Here is an 18336-nt window from a genome sequence, read left to right as displayed (position 1 = left end):
GTTCTCGTTAGAATACTATACATAGAGATGTAATTCTACACTTTTGTATCAAACAAAAATACAAAGTTATCTCTTCCATAAATAATGATCCTACCTATCAAGTTTCTATTCAAGCCTCTAATATTTCCACACACCTTTCCTAAACACAAAAATGCTTTATTTCCAACAAAGTGGCATAAGAGCTTTAACGTCCTCAAAAAATGGCGAATGGAGGTTCCCCTTTCCAAATATCGATGCTCACAAAGAACAACTATGACAATTAGAGTATCAAGATGAAGACGCTACTAGGAGCTCAAGATGTGTGGGATATCGTTGAGAAATGCTTCAAGGAGCAAGATGAAGTCTCGCTAAGGCAAGGTGTAAAGGAGACATTGAAGGAGTCAAGAAAGAGAGACAAGAAAGTTGTTTTCTCATTTATCAATTGGTGGATGAAGATACATTTGAGAAGATCTCCAACGCAACAACGACTAAAGAAGCATGGGATAACCTTCAAACTTGCAACAAAGGAGTGGAACATATGAAAAAATTCGTCTTCAACCTCTTAGAGGTGACTTTGAATGTTTATTTATGGAAGAGTCTGAGTCAATTTCTGATTATTTTTCTCGAGTATTGGTCGTAGTCAATCAACTTAAAAGAAATGGTGAAGATGTTGATGAGGTGAAAGTCATGGAGAAAATACTTCGCACTTTAAATCCAAGTTTTGACTTCATTGTTACCAACATTGAAGAAAACAAGGATTTAAAGACCATGACTATTGAGCAACTCATGGGTTCCTTACAAGCATACGAAGAAAAACAATAGAGAAAAATTAAACAAAAGGAGGCTATGGAGCAACTACTACAACTCAACGTAAAGGAAGCAAACTATGTGAATTACAAGAGTCAAAGAGGACGAGGTCGTGGCCAAGATCATGGGCGTGGACGAGGACATGAAGGAGAAGGAAGGGGAGGTTACAACAACTAATCTCACAATGGAGAAAGAAGTTGAAATCCATAAGCAACAAGAGGTCGTGGAAGAGGAAATTCATGGTAGAGGTGTGACAAATCATAAATCAAGTGCTTCAACTGCAATAAGACCGGTCACTATGCATCTGAGTGTAGATTCTCGAAAAAGGTTGTGGAGAAAACTAACTTTGTAGAAGAAAAAGGCGGAAAAGAAGAAACTTTGTTGCTCGTGTGCCAAAACCAAGTTGAAGAGAAAAGAAACAAGTGGTATCTCGACACTAGCGCAAGCAACCACATGTGCGGCGATCAAAACATGTTCGCAGAGATCAATGAAGCGGCAACTGGCAATGTCTCATTTGGAGATGACTCAAAGATATCGGTCAAAGGCAAAGGTAAAATTCTTATACGCTTGAAGAATGGGAATCATCGATTCATATCCAATGTCTATTATGTTCCTAACATGAAGAATAATATTTTGAGCTTGGGACAATTATTAGAGAAAGGTTATGATATCCACTTGAAAGAACATAGTATTTTATTAAGAGATTGTAGAAATAACTTGATTTCTAAGGTGCATATGACAAAGAATAGAATGTTCCTTTTGAAAATTCAAAATGATGTTGCAAAGTATCTCAAGACTTGTTTTACTAAATCTTCGTGGCTATGGCATTTACGATTCAGACATCTCAACTTTGATAGTCTAAAATGTTTGTCAAAAAAGGAGATGGTGAGAGGCTTGCCTAGTATAAACCACCCATACCAACTATGTGAAGGATGTCTAGTTGGTAAGAAATCCCGGAAGAGCTTTCGAAAGGAATCAATGTCAAGAGCAACAAAATCGCTAGAGCTCATACACACCGATGTATGTGGACCAATCAATCCAAACTCTTTTGGTAAGAGTAAATATTTTCTCTTTTTTATTGATGATTATTCTAGAAAAACGTGAGTTTATTTATTGAAGGAGAAGTCAAAAGTGTTTGAAAACTTTAAGAAGTTCAAAGCCCTTATGGAGAAAGAAAATTGTCTTTCCATTAAGGCCATGAGATATGATCGAGAAGGAGAGTTCATTTCAAATGAGTTTCAAAAATATTGTGAAGACCATGAAATCCGCCGCCCACTAACAGTGCCAAGATCACCACAACAAAATGGAGTAGCAGAGAGAAAGAATTGGACCATACTTAACATGGTGTGAAGCATGCTTAAGAGCAAGAAGATGTCGAAAGAGTTTTGGGCTGAAGTAGTGGCATGTGCGGTTTACCTGACAAATCATTCCCCAATAAGAAGCGTGCATGAGAAGAAACCATAAGAAGCATGGAGTGGAAGGAAGCCTGGGATCTCTCACCTCAAAGTGTTTGGAAGCATTGCCTATACCCACGTTCCAGACGAAAGGAGAACAAATCTCGATGATAAAAGTGAGAAGTATGTACTCGTGGGTTACGACTCAAGCTCCAAAGGGTACAAGCTCTATAATCCAAATAGTGGAAAGATCGTCATAAGCTGTGACGTGGAGTTCGAAGAAGAATATTGTTGGGATTAAAGTGTTCAAGAAGACGGGTACTATTTTCTTCCTTACTTTAAAGAAGAAGACAAAATGGAACAACCAATGATAGAAGAACATATTACACCACCGGCCTCAGCGATACCAACATTGGATGAAACAAGATCAAGTGAGAGGACACCAAGGTTGGATGAAACAAGATCAAGTGAGAAGACACCACGACTAAGGAGCATTGAAGAGCGTTATGAGTGGAGAGACTCCATGTAAGAAGAAATCAAGTCAATCACGAAGAATGATACATGGGAATTTACTACACTTCCACGAAGACACAAAGAAATTAGAGTAAGATGGGTGTACAAAGTGAAGAAGAATGCAAAAGGAGGCCTAGAGAGATACAAAGCAATATTGGTGGAGAAAGACTATAGTCAAAGACAAGGAATTGACTATGATGAGATCTTTGCCCCCGTTGCTCGTCTTGAAACTAGTAGACTAATCATTTCTTTGGCAGTCCAAAATGAATGGAAGATTTATCAAATGGATGTGAAGTCGGCCTTCTTGAATGGTTTATCAAAGAAGAAGTTTATGTCGAGCAACCATAGGACTATGAAGTAAAAGGGCAAGAAGAAAAAGTCTTGAAGTTGAAGAAGGCGTTGTACGGGCTCAAGAAAGCACCAAGAGCTTGGAATGTTCGAATCGAGAAGTAATTTCAAGACAAGAACTTCATCAAGTGTCCATATGAGCATGCACTATATATTAAAGCGCAAAATGGAGATATTTTGATTGTGTGCTTATATGTTGATGACTTGATCTTCACAGGGAATAATTTAAGCATGTTCGAATAGTTCAAGAAAGACGTGTCAAATGAATTTGAGATGACAAATATAGGGCTCATGATATATTATCTCGGCATCGAAGTAAAGCAAGAAGACAAAGGAATTTTTATCACCCAAGAAGGTTATGCCAAAGAAGCCCTTAAGAAGTTCAAGATGGATGATATTAATCCAATTGGCACCCCGATGGAATGTGGCAGCAAGTTGAGTAAGCATGAAAATGGAGAGATTGTGGATCCAACTCTTTACAAAAGTTTGCTTGGAAGTCTACGTTACTTGATAAGTACAAGGTCGTATGTTCTCTATGTTGTAGGAGTCGTAAGTCGTTACATGGAAGATCTAACAACAACTCACTTCAAGGCGGAAAAAAGAATCATTCGATACATCAAAGTTATAACAAACTTTGGCTTTCACTATTACTCTTCTAACAATTGTGAGATTATTGGCTATAGTGATAGCAATTGGAGTGGAGACTTGGATGATAGAAAATGCATTATTTGTTTTGTGTTCTTTATGGGAGATACTACTTTCACTTAGATGTCAAAGAAGCAACTTATCGTCACACTGTCAATTTGTGAAGCTGAGTATGTCACCACCACATCATGTGTTTGTCATGCAATTTGGCTAAGGAATTTGTTGAAAGAGTTAAAAATTACACAAGAAGATCATGTGGAAATATGTGTTGATAATAAATCAGCACTTGCTTTGACAATGAATCCTGTATTTCATGAAATAAGTAAGCACATCGACACCCGTTACCACTTCATAAGAGAATGCATCGAGAAGAAGGAGGTCAAGTTGAAGTATGTGATGTCTAGAGATCAAGCTGCCGACATTTTCACCAAGCCACTCAAGTTCGAAACCTTCGTGGAAATAAGGAATATGCTTGGAATCACAAATCAAGTTTAAGAGGGATGTTGAAATATTAAACTTGATTTGGGCGTAACCTTATTATTTCATTTTTGGGCTTAGTTAATTTTGGGTAATATTTTTAGAAAACTCTTGTAGTATTTGGAGTTTCTAGATATTTCTTAGGGTTATGATATTTTCTAGAATACTCTTTGAATGTCTAGAATTGAGAACTCTCTAGAATTAGTGTGTCTAGAGTTCTCCTTAGAGTACTATAAATAGAGATGTAATCCTACACTTTTGTATCAAGCAAAAATATAAAGTTCTCTCTTCCATAAATAATTCTCCTACCTATCAAATTTCTATTTAAGCCTCTAATATTCCCACACACTTTCCCTAAACACAAAAAGACTTTATTTCCAACAAACTGAACATGACCTCAAGCATGCCTTTCGGTTCTATATTCTAAACCATGACAATTCATAATGTTTATTTTAAGTTTATCTTATTTCATTGTCAATTTGGTTTATTATTTATTACTCTTTCTTTTGTTATTAATCGAAAAAGAACAATATGTGGATGACCCACACTAGGAGAAACAAATACTTTGATATTGTATCGCCTAGGCGGGAACATGTGCATAAGATATGCGTCGATAGAACTAGATCATTAATGACACGTTATCATACTACTATTTTCTAGTATTTTATTTTTGTATTTTACATATATTTGTGACTAACATTGCATGAATCAAAGAAGGTTATAACTGAATTTAGAATATTGTGGAAAATCTCACTTCTTCTAAAAATCACTATAATCATACAATTTTACAATGTTTTATAGATGAAAGTTACACTAACAAGAAGTTGAGCGAGAATAGAAAACAATAACTTAAAGGAAAAAAAAAAGAAATATGAAAATATCATCATATTATAATTCATCTTAAATGGATTGTGTCACAATCAAAGATTCAAGTGAAGGCAGAACTCCTTGAAAATATTGGATCGCAATTATATTGGATGACTATGCAATTTGTGAATTACCCAATCATGCTTTGTAGGATTAATGATGGGTTTCAATGTGATTATGTATTATTGTGGCATGATTACACAATAAACAACCCTAATATAAATGCTAAATTGATGGGAAATGGATTCTTAACTTTTATTGAGGATCAATATTTGCATACTCTTTTTGAAGTCAAGATTGAGTCTTTTAACCATTGAAGCTCATCTACCTTTTTGTATGATTTATGTATTATTTCTCTAAATCTTTTAATTATGCCTTATTTCATTATGAGTATCTAAACTTCTCTTTTCAGAGGGATGAGTATTTTATCTTAAGAATAATTTGTATTCTTTGATGCAATTGTCAGTTTAATCTATTATTGTATATTAATTATGTAATATTTATGCTTAGTGATTTTTATTGATTGATCACCAATAAATTTATTTACAATTTACTTTGTGAGACAGGAGTGGAATTAGTAAACATTTTGAATTAGGTATTCTCATTTACTATATGTGTTAACCTTATATTGTAGCTTACATGGGGATTGAGGAGTTAATTTTAAAATTGTTAGAGATTTAAGTAATTAGGAATTAGGATTAAATAATCTTAAAATTAGTAATTTTAAGGGATGGTAACTTTGATTATCTAGATCAAACAAGATGTGCAAGGGGAAATTAAAGTCGGACTCATTCCTAACAATCTTTTAAGTATTAATTTTTCAAACTTTATCTTCTATCACTAATTCTCCAAAATAAATCTAAGTAACCTTTTTGTTAATCTATATAATGTTAAATTCGATTCTAATTTCAGTCTTTGTGTTTGATACTTAGTGATAGTCAACACAATATTATTTGTAACGATCTAGTACACTTGTCAGAACGACATCCAGCTTTTGATGCAGATGTCGAGGAATGCAAAAAATATGTATATTTTTTTAATTCTTACTAGTTGAAATTGTTTTTCTCAACAACAAAAATTTCTTGCTTTATATTTTATTATTTAGTTAATTTTATTCAAAAATATTCTCTAACGTCATATTTGAGGTCATCCCTCAAGTGAACTTGTTTTTATGCACACGCAAAAAAAAACACTCATGAAAATCAAAAGGAATTTCAATTTAGGAAATAAATAGATGGAAAATAATAAAATAGTTAGATATATAAAAATAATTGAATCGAAACAAGATGGATGATCGTGTGAACGAAGGCCCATTGGATCCACTTGTTGATCCACCAATTTCATCACCTGTAAGACTACTTAGAGATTATGGTGGACATATGATAAGAGGTAATTGGTTAACCATTGTGAATCAACATGTAACAATAAAAAATTCAAAGTTCAATCAAGTATTACTTCTTCAGTTATAACAAAATCAATTTGTAGGAAGGTAAAATGAAGATGCTAACAAGGTGGGATGTCATACTCAAGTACGTAAGTGATTAATAGTGTTTCATTTCACCCTAATTGATTATGCAGAAGAATGGTATGAGAAACTGAAGCCATACAACATCACCACTTAGGCTCAAATGGATAATGCATTCATTGAAGAATATTCCCCCATATAAGCGGTATGAAATAACCACTTTTAGACAAATGGAAAGGGGAACTACTTGGTGAAGCCTACAAGAGATACAGGAGTATCTTAACTTGGTTCCCAACACATAACTTAGATCTCACATAGCATATGCAAATGTTTTGTAATAGACTAAGCCTGAAAACAAAGTAGATACTTAACACAGTAGTTGGTAGTGCCTCAAACTTCAAATCGCTTCCCAAATTCAAAGTGTCCCTCAACTTTTGGATGTCGATTAGACATAATCAAAACTACCTGAAAATTTCAACCAAATATTCAAGAATGATTAGTTTCAAGAGCGCGCCTCCTTCAATCAATTACAAATCTCTCGTTATCAAGATCTAAATCAAATTAAAGTTCAAGGCGTAACAATTTTGTTGCAAGAATTTTGAACTTTCAAAAACATATGGTACTGATTTTCTCATAGAATTACACAAAAAACTAATATAAAATTGTTGATTCGTTACTTGAAAAATAATGACAAAAAATTTTTGTATGTGCTTGAGATTAAGCACTAAAAATGGTTGAAAAGGCTAGTTAGATTCGAATCAAGAGCATTTCATGATTTGAATCAATTGAATAGGTGAAGTGGAATAAAATAAAAATAGAGCTTTTACCCATTTTTCAGTTGATTCGAATCAGAAAGAAAGTATGATTCAAATCAAAGGCCGTGTGATTCAAATCATGTATTAAATCTGATTCGAATCAAACAGGCTGAGCTAACTGAAAAGTGTGGAAAAATTATATGATTCGAATCAGGTCTAAAGTTTGATTTGAATCAATTATGCAAAGGATACCCAGAGTTTGATGATTCGAATCATGTGTAAATTTTGATTTGAATCAAATTGTTTGAAACCTTTTTGGTTTTCCTTTGTCCAATATGATTTGAATCGAGATTTGTGCTTGATTCAAATCAAACACCCAAAATCCCAATTTTTCAAAATTTTCAAATAACTTTGAGATTTTTCTTTCCACCTTACTTGAATCAATAACATATATGTCTCTTATTGCACTGACTCATGCAATTGATTAAAACTAGCATGATTAAGTTCAAACCTAACCAATGGTTTATGCATGCTAAAAAAATGAATCATTTCAAAACTTGATCCAGAGAGGTGAAATCATGAAGGACACTCAATAATCGAAAGTTAATCAAAATGAAAGCAATAAGACAAGCAACAAAACAATCGTATTGGGGTGCTCCCCCTGAATGTATTAGGGGCATGCAACTACATTCTCCCCCTTTTGATTCTTGTCAGCCTTTCTCTTGTAATTGAGTCGACTTTGAGTAAAACATGAAAATTGCTTATGTTCCCCATGAAACATTGCACCAAAATCACGTCATAAAACGTACAAAACAATTATAGACTCATTACAATTTCTTCCCCTTTGACAACATCAAAAAGAGATAGGTTGAAATGTGTCTAAAAACCAAATAAGCAACCACAAACAAATAATTCCAAATGAACGAATGAGCTAAACAGCTAAGAAGAATATACAACAACAAAGGTCAGATACAGAACACGAAGATTGACATGTCATAAGCAACAAAATGCAAATAGACATGCAACACCAACGTTCAACAGCAAACTATGAAGTTATCAAAACTTGTATGTCAAGGAATCCATTAACAATCATAAATAATGCATGAAGAGGTATACAAATGCTCAAATTCATATAATTAGAAATACACATTTAAAATACTTAAATGCATATAAGAACAACCACAAACAAATGCTATAGATGAATGAGTAAGGTAAGGAGGAAACAAGTAAACCAACACACAACTCTAGAACAAACACATAGAATGATATAAATCGGATACAAGAGTTATAGAGACATACCAATGTAGTTCGGTAAGAGCTATGATTTAATACAAAATAGTGTTAATGTGAAAAATATATAGAAAAGTAAACTAAACAAAATATTCATTCTATTTAAGACATGAAGAGTCTAAAACTCCCAAATCCCTATAAATCTTGTGAAAGGGATCCGATGATAATGGTTTTGTAAAAAAGTCAGCAATCTGACTTTTAGTGTCAACGTATTCAAACACGACATCCCCTTTTTCCACATGATCTCTAAAAAAATGGTGTCAGATCTCAATTTATTTGGTCCGTGAATGAAGTACTGGATTCTTAGTAAGGATTATTGCACTAGTACTATCGCACTTAATCATAACACACCCAAGTTTTATATCATAGTTTAGTAATTATTGCTTTATACATAATACTTGCCCACAATAACTACTAGTAACTACATACTTAGCCTCGACGGTAGAAAGAGAAACGATATGCTTCTTCTAACTATGCCAAGAAACTAAACGACTTCCAAATAAGTGGCAGATACCACTAATGCTTTTCCTATCTGACATTTACCCTGCGAAATCAGATTTAGAAAAACCTACTACCTTTAAGTTACTAAAGACCGTGAATGGATGTTCCATTAAGATACCTTAAAATATGCTTTACGGTCTTAAAGTGGGAATCCTTAGGTGATGCTTGATATCAAGCAAACATGCACACACTAAACATGATATATGTCCTAATGGGGATTAAATAGAGTAAGTATCATATTATACCTCTATACCTGGTTATGTCAAAATTCACCCCTCTTTCATCTTTGTCAATAAGCACAATTGAGCCCATGGGTGTTGAGATACTCTTCATATCTTTCATATCGAACTTCTTGAGCAGCTTTAAGTAATATTTCATTTGAATTATAAAAATGCCTTCTTCGGCTTAATTAATTTTCAATCCTAAGAAGTATGCCAGCTCTCCCATAAGTGACATCTCAAATTCTTCTTGCATCAAACTTGCAAATTCTCGACAAAGAGATTCATTAGTAGACCCGAAAATGATATCATCTACATAAATTTGAACTAAGAGAATATGATTTTTCTTGTCATATAAACAAAGGGGTGTTGTAGCGGTAAATTCATGACCATCAAGCTATGGATAAGCTAGACGTCAATTAAACCAGAGTCGCCACCGCGCTTTTATTGTTTCCAAGGGAAAAGGGAAAAGTACGAACAAAACCCAAAAATAAGAAGTTTTCAAATCAAAACTAATAAAATGTCAGAGATTACAGGTAAGGGGGTTGGTTACACAGAGGGAAGGTGTTAGCACCCAAAGTGTCATAGGTACTCCTTGGGAGCCCTTTTTGTGTGCATATGTGTTTTTGTATAAAATGATGTTTGCAATAAATAGAGTGGAGGGATGAGAAAAGATTCATTAATTATATTTTTGTGTTTGACAAGACCATCGGACTTGTGCCTACGTACCAACATAAGAATGAGGGGTCAAAACCTCGTAGTTCGTGGTATCAATTTCAAAGTGAGTGGATTGCTTTTAACAAAATTTTAAGTTTAAAAAAGGCACAAGAGGCCAAGAAAAGTTTGGATGAGTGTTAGTTCTTTTTGGATTTTAAAAATTTTAAGTCACGTATAGTTAAGTTTATTTATAAGTTTGATTTAGGAATATAAGTTTGAAAATGCAATGGCATAAGGCCAAAGTTTCTAATTTGCAATATGGTCTAAATTTAGAAAAACCCAGGCAAAGAAGATTTTTAAAAGGAGGGAGAGATTTTGAAATTAAAGAGTTGAAAATATCAGACCAATGGGTTGCAATCCAATAGACAAGAATGTCATATAGAAACCCAAGTTCCCCCTGGACTTTAGAATCAAGCAATATCAATACACAAACAGCAAGATGAAGAGCAAGGCATCAAATAAAGATAGCCACATCCAAGCTTAGGAACTCCACGATCTTCTTCAAAATTTCTCATGCATTAGATGACTTCAAAAGTAGGCATTAAACATAGATTCAAAATAACAGCTACAATATGATCATGTTGCAGATGAACTCAAATGGATCTTCAATATTGTATCATATGAATGTTCACTTCACAAGCACTTGGTTTCATGAAAGTTGGCATTGGCCAAGTCCTTTGCATAGGAAGTGTTGCCTAATTCTAAGTCCAATGTCTTGGATCAAATCCAACAGTCCACACAAAATGTTTTTTAGGGTTTTTGTTCTTATTATGTACATTAAGGTCAAAAGACCATAAAAACAAACAAGTATATACAAGCACAATATATCACAACATATGGCTCAAGTGAGCAAAGTGAAAATGGCATTAAGGTAAACAACTTGAATGGTATGAATAATGACAAATGAATAAAGCTTGAAATTAAAGTGCATAAAAGTAAATGACTTGAAATTAAATGTTAATGGTTAGTTGATTAGAAGTTAGTATTGCTTTTGCTTTTGTATTGTTGAAGTTATTCTTTGGAGAATACTCAACCCACTTGTCACAAGCATGGATCCTCGAACCAAGACATCTTCTAAAGGAAGAAAAAAGGCCAAGTTTCCACACATTACCATGAAAGAGGAGAGACTTACAATCTCACTTACTAGAATGCTATGCCTTTTGTGTCACAAATTTAGTGTTATGTTAAGCAATCGTAATTGGACTTATGTAGAAGTCATAACTACTTGAGGTTGGGCAATAGAATTTTGGTGTTAATGCATGTTAGAGACATAGTATAATGGACTATGCTCATAAAACATACCACACGCAAAAAGAATATGCAACATGATAGACCTAATCTCATCCACACTCATGTTGATTTTGCAATCAACTAGCCTTAGGATATAGAGATGTCATAAGTCCATGACATGAATGAATAAAGAAGGGGAATGAGATGAAGAGAGATGGGGAATGAAATCAACACATCAAAGGAGGACTTTTACCAAATTAAGATCATTCATTCATTTTGAGAGATAAAATGTACATTTCATTATCCCCTAAATCCAATGATTTTAACTCTACAAAGTCAAATCAACCTTGACCAAGGCCCAATAACACAAGTCAAACTCAACAAGTCAAAATTAGAAGCTCAACACAATTTATTTGGCATTTAAATAATTACAATCAACTAAAATATGTATTAAATTAAATTATGGTTGGTCAATTTCCTAAAACCTCATCAAAACACCAAAGAAATGGCCATGAGATTTATCATAGGTCAAACAAGGTCAAAGGACCTTGGAGAAAAAATTTCATCATTTTTGGAAACTTAAAACTATTTGTTAACAATTAAAAATAATCACAAAATCAATTAAATCATGAAATATATTAATAATGATCCAAAAAATAATTTTAATTCAGAAAATGAAAGAGGAATTTATTTAAATTTTTTTGGTGAAACTCTCATATTTTTTGGATCAATATTAAAATTAATATGAATTAATGAAAATAACACAAATAAAATAAAAATCAAATAATCAGAAAAACGTGGACCACTTGATCTCCCTCATTAATAAGGTGGCAGATCAAGTGGCCAAAAACGTGCAATCCATGATGGACTCTAGTCAACGCGCCACAAACAAGGTCAAACAAACCAACACTCGTGATTAGATTAATTCAAACAGACCATGTGGCTCTAGACCTTGCCAACTCACCACTGGAGCAAATCTCCGGTCTCCGTCTCAGGCGAGCCTCGTCGGACTGGTCCAATCATAAGCATCACTAAAATTAAAAAGAAGGACGTGATTTTAAAGTAAAAATGGCACCGAGCACGAATATGGCCTCAATTCATCCTAACTCCAAGTATATTGAGAGATACAAGGAGTTGAAATTTGAGTTGCATGATCTGAGTTGCTTCGATTTGACCTCAAAGCAACTCAATCTTGTTGCCTACATTGGTAGGACTTCAGACAACTAAGGATCCAAGAGAATTATGGAGAATTAAGTGAGAATCGAAGAGATGAAATTTTCTGGAAAATACCTTTAATGCAGGTCTAGATTCAAGTGTTCTTGCTTTCGCTCGTGTTTGATCTAGCTCAAGATGCTTGCAGAAGTAGATTAGAATGCAAAAAAGGTCTTGGATCCCTGGAGTTTTGAATCTCAAAACAGTGAGATTCAAACTCAATTTCGAAAGGAAATTCTCAGGATTATCCTCTCAAATGGAAGGGTTTGGTGTTTGGGACCAAAGCTGATGCAAAGGAGTCTTTAATTCTAAGCATAGGGGTCTCTATTTATAGCTTAATCAAGTGTTATTTGCACCTTACAACTGAGATTCCAAAATTGGCAATGAGTGATGCATGTGTGCATGGGTGTGTACAGGCCCATGAGATCATTCCATTTGATCCATAATTGAGTGTGAACAAGTCTGAAATCAAATTGGAGTGCTAGGCAATTGTACATGGAAGCTTGAAGTTTGATTTTTGCTAAATGATGATACAATGTTCAAGCCATGCGCAGACCATTCAAATCTTGTCCAAAATGGATGAAATTAGACCTTTTGGAAAGGTTAGATCAAGAGGAACAACTTTCATGTTGAAAACATTTTCATTTGAAGCTTGTATCATGGTGAATTTCGAGGTGGAAGTTTGAAAATTTTAACATATCAAAAAAAAATTTAAGTGTCAAGCCATATGTTCACTTATTCCACCCTGCCTAACTTTTTATGTAAGCCTCAAATGAGAAACGTTCCTTCATCAAAGTTGTAGATATTTCAAAGTACTTCACAATAGTCATAAATATGACCTCATTTAGATTTTATATGAAGGAGTTATGCATTTTTGAAGTTGACGAAAATCACTTGTTCGATGGTATTGGTCCAAAATGACCTATAATGTATCCTCATATCACATGCTCATAAAAGTTGAATTACCTCTTCCTCAAAACATAAAAGTTGAAGTAGACATTGTTAAATGGATTGTGCAACTTGGAAATATTTCATCTCATAACAATTGAGAAAGTTATGGTCTTAGGAAGTTAACCTCCAAATTAGGGTTCAGACAAAATGACCTATAATCTTTCACCATAAAAAATGAATTTCCAAGCAAAACTAGCTCTAGACCTCAACATGAACGTTGTTTGGAATGTCATTTAGAGTAATGTTTATCTTGGAATAATTTTCATATAACAAAATCGGTAGGAGATAGGGTCTAGGGGACCCCAGTATTGATCAGATGAATTCCTCTGGTCAACCACATCAACCAACTTGCTAGCTTGCAAATCTATTGACTTTTGGGACTCATGGAAGATCATATATGCATAAGATGATGAAATTTGAAGTATCCCTTGAAATATTTGATCAATTTTTGAAGAATCTTGATGAAGAATTTACACAAGATACCCAGATGAACTAGGGTTTCCAAGGCAAACCAATTCCAAACGTTTGATGAATTCTTGACCAAAATAACATGTGATGCTCATGGGGATCCATACATGATGCCTATAGCAATTGTGGATCATTTATTGATTGAGCTCTTAGCAATAGGGTCTTAAACCCTATATATGAACTTGATAGATCACAGGTAATCATGCGCCCTACCTACAAAAGAGTTAGACAAATGCAAAGACATATTTTTGGTATTTTGGTTAGTAAAGATGATAAAATACAAAGTATGATACAATCAAATGGTGCTTGGTGATCTCTCCCCATCAAATCCAATGAATGAGGGGGAGGAGGATGCCAATGTGTGATCCCAATGCTAATGCATATGATGAGATAGAATGAGGGATCTTAGGGTCAAAATTGGGGTCTTACAGTTGCCCCTATTTAAAGACGTTCTAACTGAGGAGATAAAGGTTAAAATCTTCATATCGACTCAGTAGAATGGGCTTAAATAAAAATATAGAAACAAATTTTGGTCCCTAAGAGACCTCATGATGCATATGATATGAATGTTAAAAATAATCCTCTGTGGGGAAATGTTGCCACAAAGGAAAAGAATCCGGAGAGACCGAAATTCCTCAGGAGCATAATGTATTCCATAAGGAAAAACCTCACTAGAGAAACAGAGCACTCGATTCACCCTCATTCTTGAGCGTAATGTATTCCTGAGCGTAATGTATACCAGCAGGAATCGTTACTGTAGCAGTATGCTGGTAGTAATGATTCCTACCATGTCCTCTTTGGGCATACACAACACTCGATTCACCCTCATTCTTGCGCTGACAATTCCCAAATAGCTTCTTTACTCCAGATAACAGAGCATTTCCCTGTATTTTCCCCATTCTCAGCCAGCTTTCAATTCTCTAACCAGCCACTACTATGTCTGCAAAGCCAGTGACGGGACAACCCACCATCCTTTCAGCAAAAATACCCTGCAGGGTACCCATGAACAGATCAGACATCTCCCGATCCACTAACGGTGGTTGAACTCTGGCAGCCAACTCCCTCCACCTTTGTGCATATTCTTTAAACCCTTCATTCGGCTTCTGAGACATACCCTGCAACTGGGTACGGCTAGGTGCCATGTCAGCATTGAACTGATACTGTTTAAAGAAAGCATCCCCCAAATCCTGCCAGCTCTTGATATCCGATGATCTCAACTTGGTATACCACTCCAGCGACCCACTAGACAGGCTGTCCTGGAAGAAGTACATCCAGAGCTTCTGATCCATATTATAGGCAGAAATTTTCCGGACAAAGGCCTGGAGATGAGTTTCCGGGCAAGAACTCTCATTATACTTATCAAACGTGGGCACTTTAAACTTTTGCGGGATCACAATCCCCTCAACTAGCCCCATGTTTGTCATGTTGATAGCCCCAGGAGTAGCATGGCTTTCCAGAGCCCTGATCTTCTCTGCTAGTACCTGAATTTCCTTGTTTGGCGGCGGAACACCGTACTGACCAAATTGCTCATTTAGCACAGAGAACTGATCTTCTTCCTTATCCTCCAAAGCCCCAAAGAAAGGAGGAAGCTGATTATCCTTCACAGGACCTGGCCCACCGCCTGTAGCAAAACCAAAACCTCCACCGTTATTGATCACTACACCAGCAGTAGTTTCCTTCCTTCTGGGATCACCACCATCCCTAGAGCCACCAAGACCGTTGTTGGAAACACCCTCTAGATTATTGCCATTATTGGCAGCCGAATCCCGCTCAAGCTTTTCCACCTTCTCAACAAGTGCCTTCTGCCCCAAGGCGAACCCTTGCATGACGTTGCTCAGCTCTCCCATTTTCTCTTTCAGCTCGAGAATATCTGCGTTGGGTAGATCCATCAGTTTGGATTTGTTGCGTCTGGTAGGGTATCTGTGCGGACGAGCTACGTGCAAAGCGATGATTCTACGTGCGCGAGCAATGATTCCTGAGTAAACCAAACACGTTAGATACTGACACCTGCAAAACAGAAGACAGGTTATTATGACTCACGCATGAATGCAATGTCTATCCATATGAGGAACATGCTGTCCTTCGATTCTGGCTTCATCGAAACGGATAATAATTTGACAATAACATTCTGACATCAGGATGTCTCTCAACCAGAATCTCAATCGAGAATGTACCCTGAGTATGGATAGACATGAGTTAGATGCAGATGAATGCAAAATGGGAATGATGCAGATGCATGAATGCAAGTCACTGTGCCATCCTCCAAGTCATCTGAACACCAACTGTATTGAAGCCTCGGTCTCTGAACGGATCACAACCATTTGAGGGACTAGGTAACCATAAATCCAACTCGGGGTTCCGAAATAAACGGAACCGAGGATACATCACCATCATCACAGAAAATCCTCTGAACAGATAACCATAAAATCCTCTGAACAAGTACCCATAAATTCAACCCGAGGATCCTGAAATAAACGGAACCCGCTGATAAATACCATGGACAGAACTCTGGCGTATCAGAAATAAATATCCATAAATCCGACTGGACCAAAGTCACCATCCGAAAGTCACCATCAGAACATGCATCTGTAGGAATCAACCCTCCCCTCACAGGTGAACTCTAACCAAGGTCATCCTAAGGCGGATAATGGTCTCGACAATCGGGCAAGATACTCAACGGGTTTGCCCTTTCGGGTGTACCGTTGTAGCTCTCATAAGATCATCTAAACCAAAGATCCGGGAAAGAATGGTCACCGAAGTCAACAGCTCAAAAGAGGTAACCCAACCAAAGTGGACTACTCCACCCGGAAGAGCTCTCTTAGATGAACCTCGTCCGGCTGTGGTATGTCACGTCGCAACAACATGCTGATCCAACATGTGAGGATACGTGAGACCACGCTAATCCTAGGTGTATACTCGGGCCTGGGTTTTAGCCCCACTCATAACACCCACCCCAAATCAAAGGAACCACACCTGTCCAGAATCCAGCACAGTAATAATATGATGCATGCAAACATATACGCAAATATATACACAGTATAATAATCACAAATGCAATAAATAAAGCAATACAAGCAACCAAAACTACCCTAAAAAGCGCTAGGATTGACTCGCTTAGGGAAGATGGACCAGCAAGAGGTCAACTTCATATCTCCAGCAGAGTCGCCAGCTGTCGCAACGCAAAAAACAACGGGCGGAAAAAAAAACACAGAGCCGCCACCGTGCGTTATTTATCCCAAAGGAGGGAAAGGAAACGCTCGAAGTAAACCTGAAAAAGGGAAAGGAATGGTCTTACGACCAGAGACTGCAAGGCACGGGAGTCGGTTACACAAGGGGAAGGTATTAGCACCCCTCACGTCCGCCGTACTCGACGGGATCCACGCTCAAAAGAATAGAATAAGGTTGCTAATAAACTGCTCGAAAAGAATACACACACTGGAATAAAAATAGGTGAAGGAAGACGGAGGAAGGGGACTCGGCAGGATGTCGCATCCTGGGCCTACGTAGTTTGTCAGAAACAAACATCAGAGTCAACGTAGTTCGGGGAAATGGGAGGCATGCTCGCTAGGATATCGCATCCTATGCCTACGTATCTTCTCTATCCAGAGAAGAATCAGAACACTCGTAGTTTGGCTAACGCACGCCGAAACAAAACACAAAACAGAGACGCTGAGACGTCAAAAAAGAAACACCCACAAGGAAACGGAATGCCAATAGATGGACTTACATCCGACGCCAAACAACAAAAACAAGGAAATAGAATGCCAAACCTGGACTTACATCTAACTCCAAACACACAACACAAACAAGGAAATAGAATGCCAAACATGGCCTTACATCCGACTCCAAATAAGCACACACTAACCAGCGAACGCCAAAGCAAAAGGTTATCAGATCAACAAGCTAATAGGGAGTCTGGAACTCGAGCCTAATAGTTGTCAAGCAAACACACACCAAAAAAAGAAAAAGGTTGCCCGGAGAGATCTCGCACGATCTCCTGCCTACGTACCTCATCTGGTATGACGATCAGGGCGACGTAGTTCCCCTTAACAGGGGAGAAACTCTCCTAACCAGAGACCAAGGGAATAACGAACTAAAAGGGAGACTGACTCGATCCTAATAGTCGTCATGAAAATTATAACCCTAGGTTGAGGTATCTAATCAAGAGTTTGACTCACACAGGAAGCGAGTCAACTCAAGTCCTAACTCTACATACGTTCGACTTCCTCGAAAGTTAAACGTACGACTCCTACAGAAAAGGAGATGAGAAGTGGAAAGCAGATAAACATCAAAAGCAATCATCACACTCTATATACAAACAAGAGGCTCAGACAAAATGGTTGGGCTTTAGTCAAGGGGTCATATCAACCTCGACAAACAAGCCAAAACTGTAGGGGTGTGCCGAAGCTCTTAACCACTAACATTGAGAGTTAGGGTGAAGCTGATGAAAGTTAATGAGGATTAGACCTCAAGCTCTTAACCCTGGCTTGGGTGAGCTC

The sequence above is a fragment of the Lathyrus oleraceus genome, chromosome 4 (assembly GCF_024323335.1).
Source record: "Lathyrus oleraceus cultivar Zhongwan6 chromosome 4, CAAS_Psat_ZW6_1.0, whole genome shotgun sequence".
Lineage (NCBI taxonomy): Eukaryota > Viridiplantae > Streptophyta > Magnoliopsida > Fabales > Fabaceae > Lathyrus > Lathyrus oleraceus.
Note: the sequence above shows the minus strand (reverse complement) of the source record.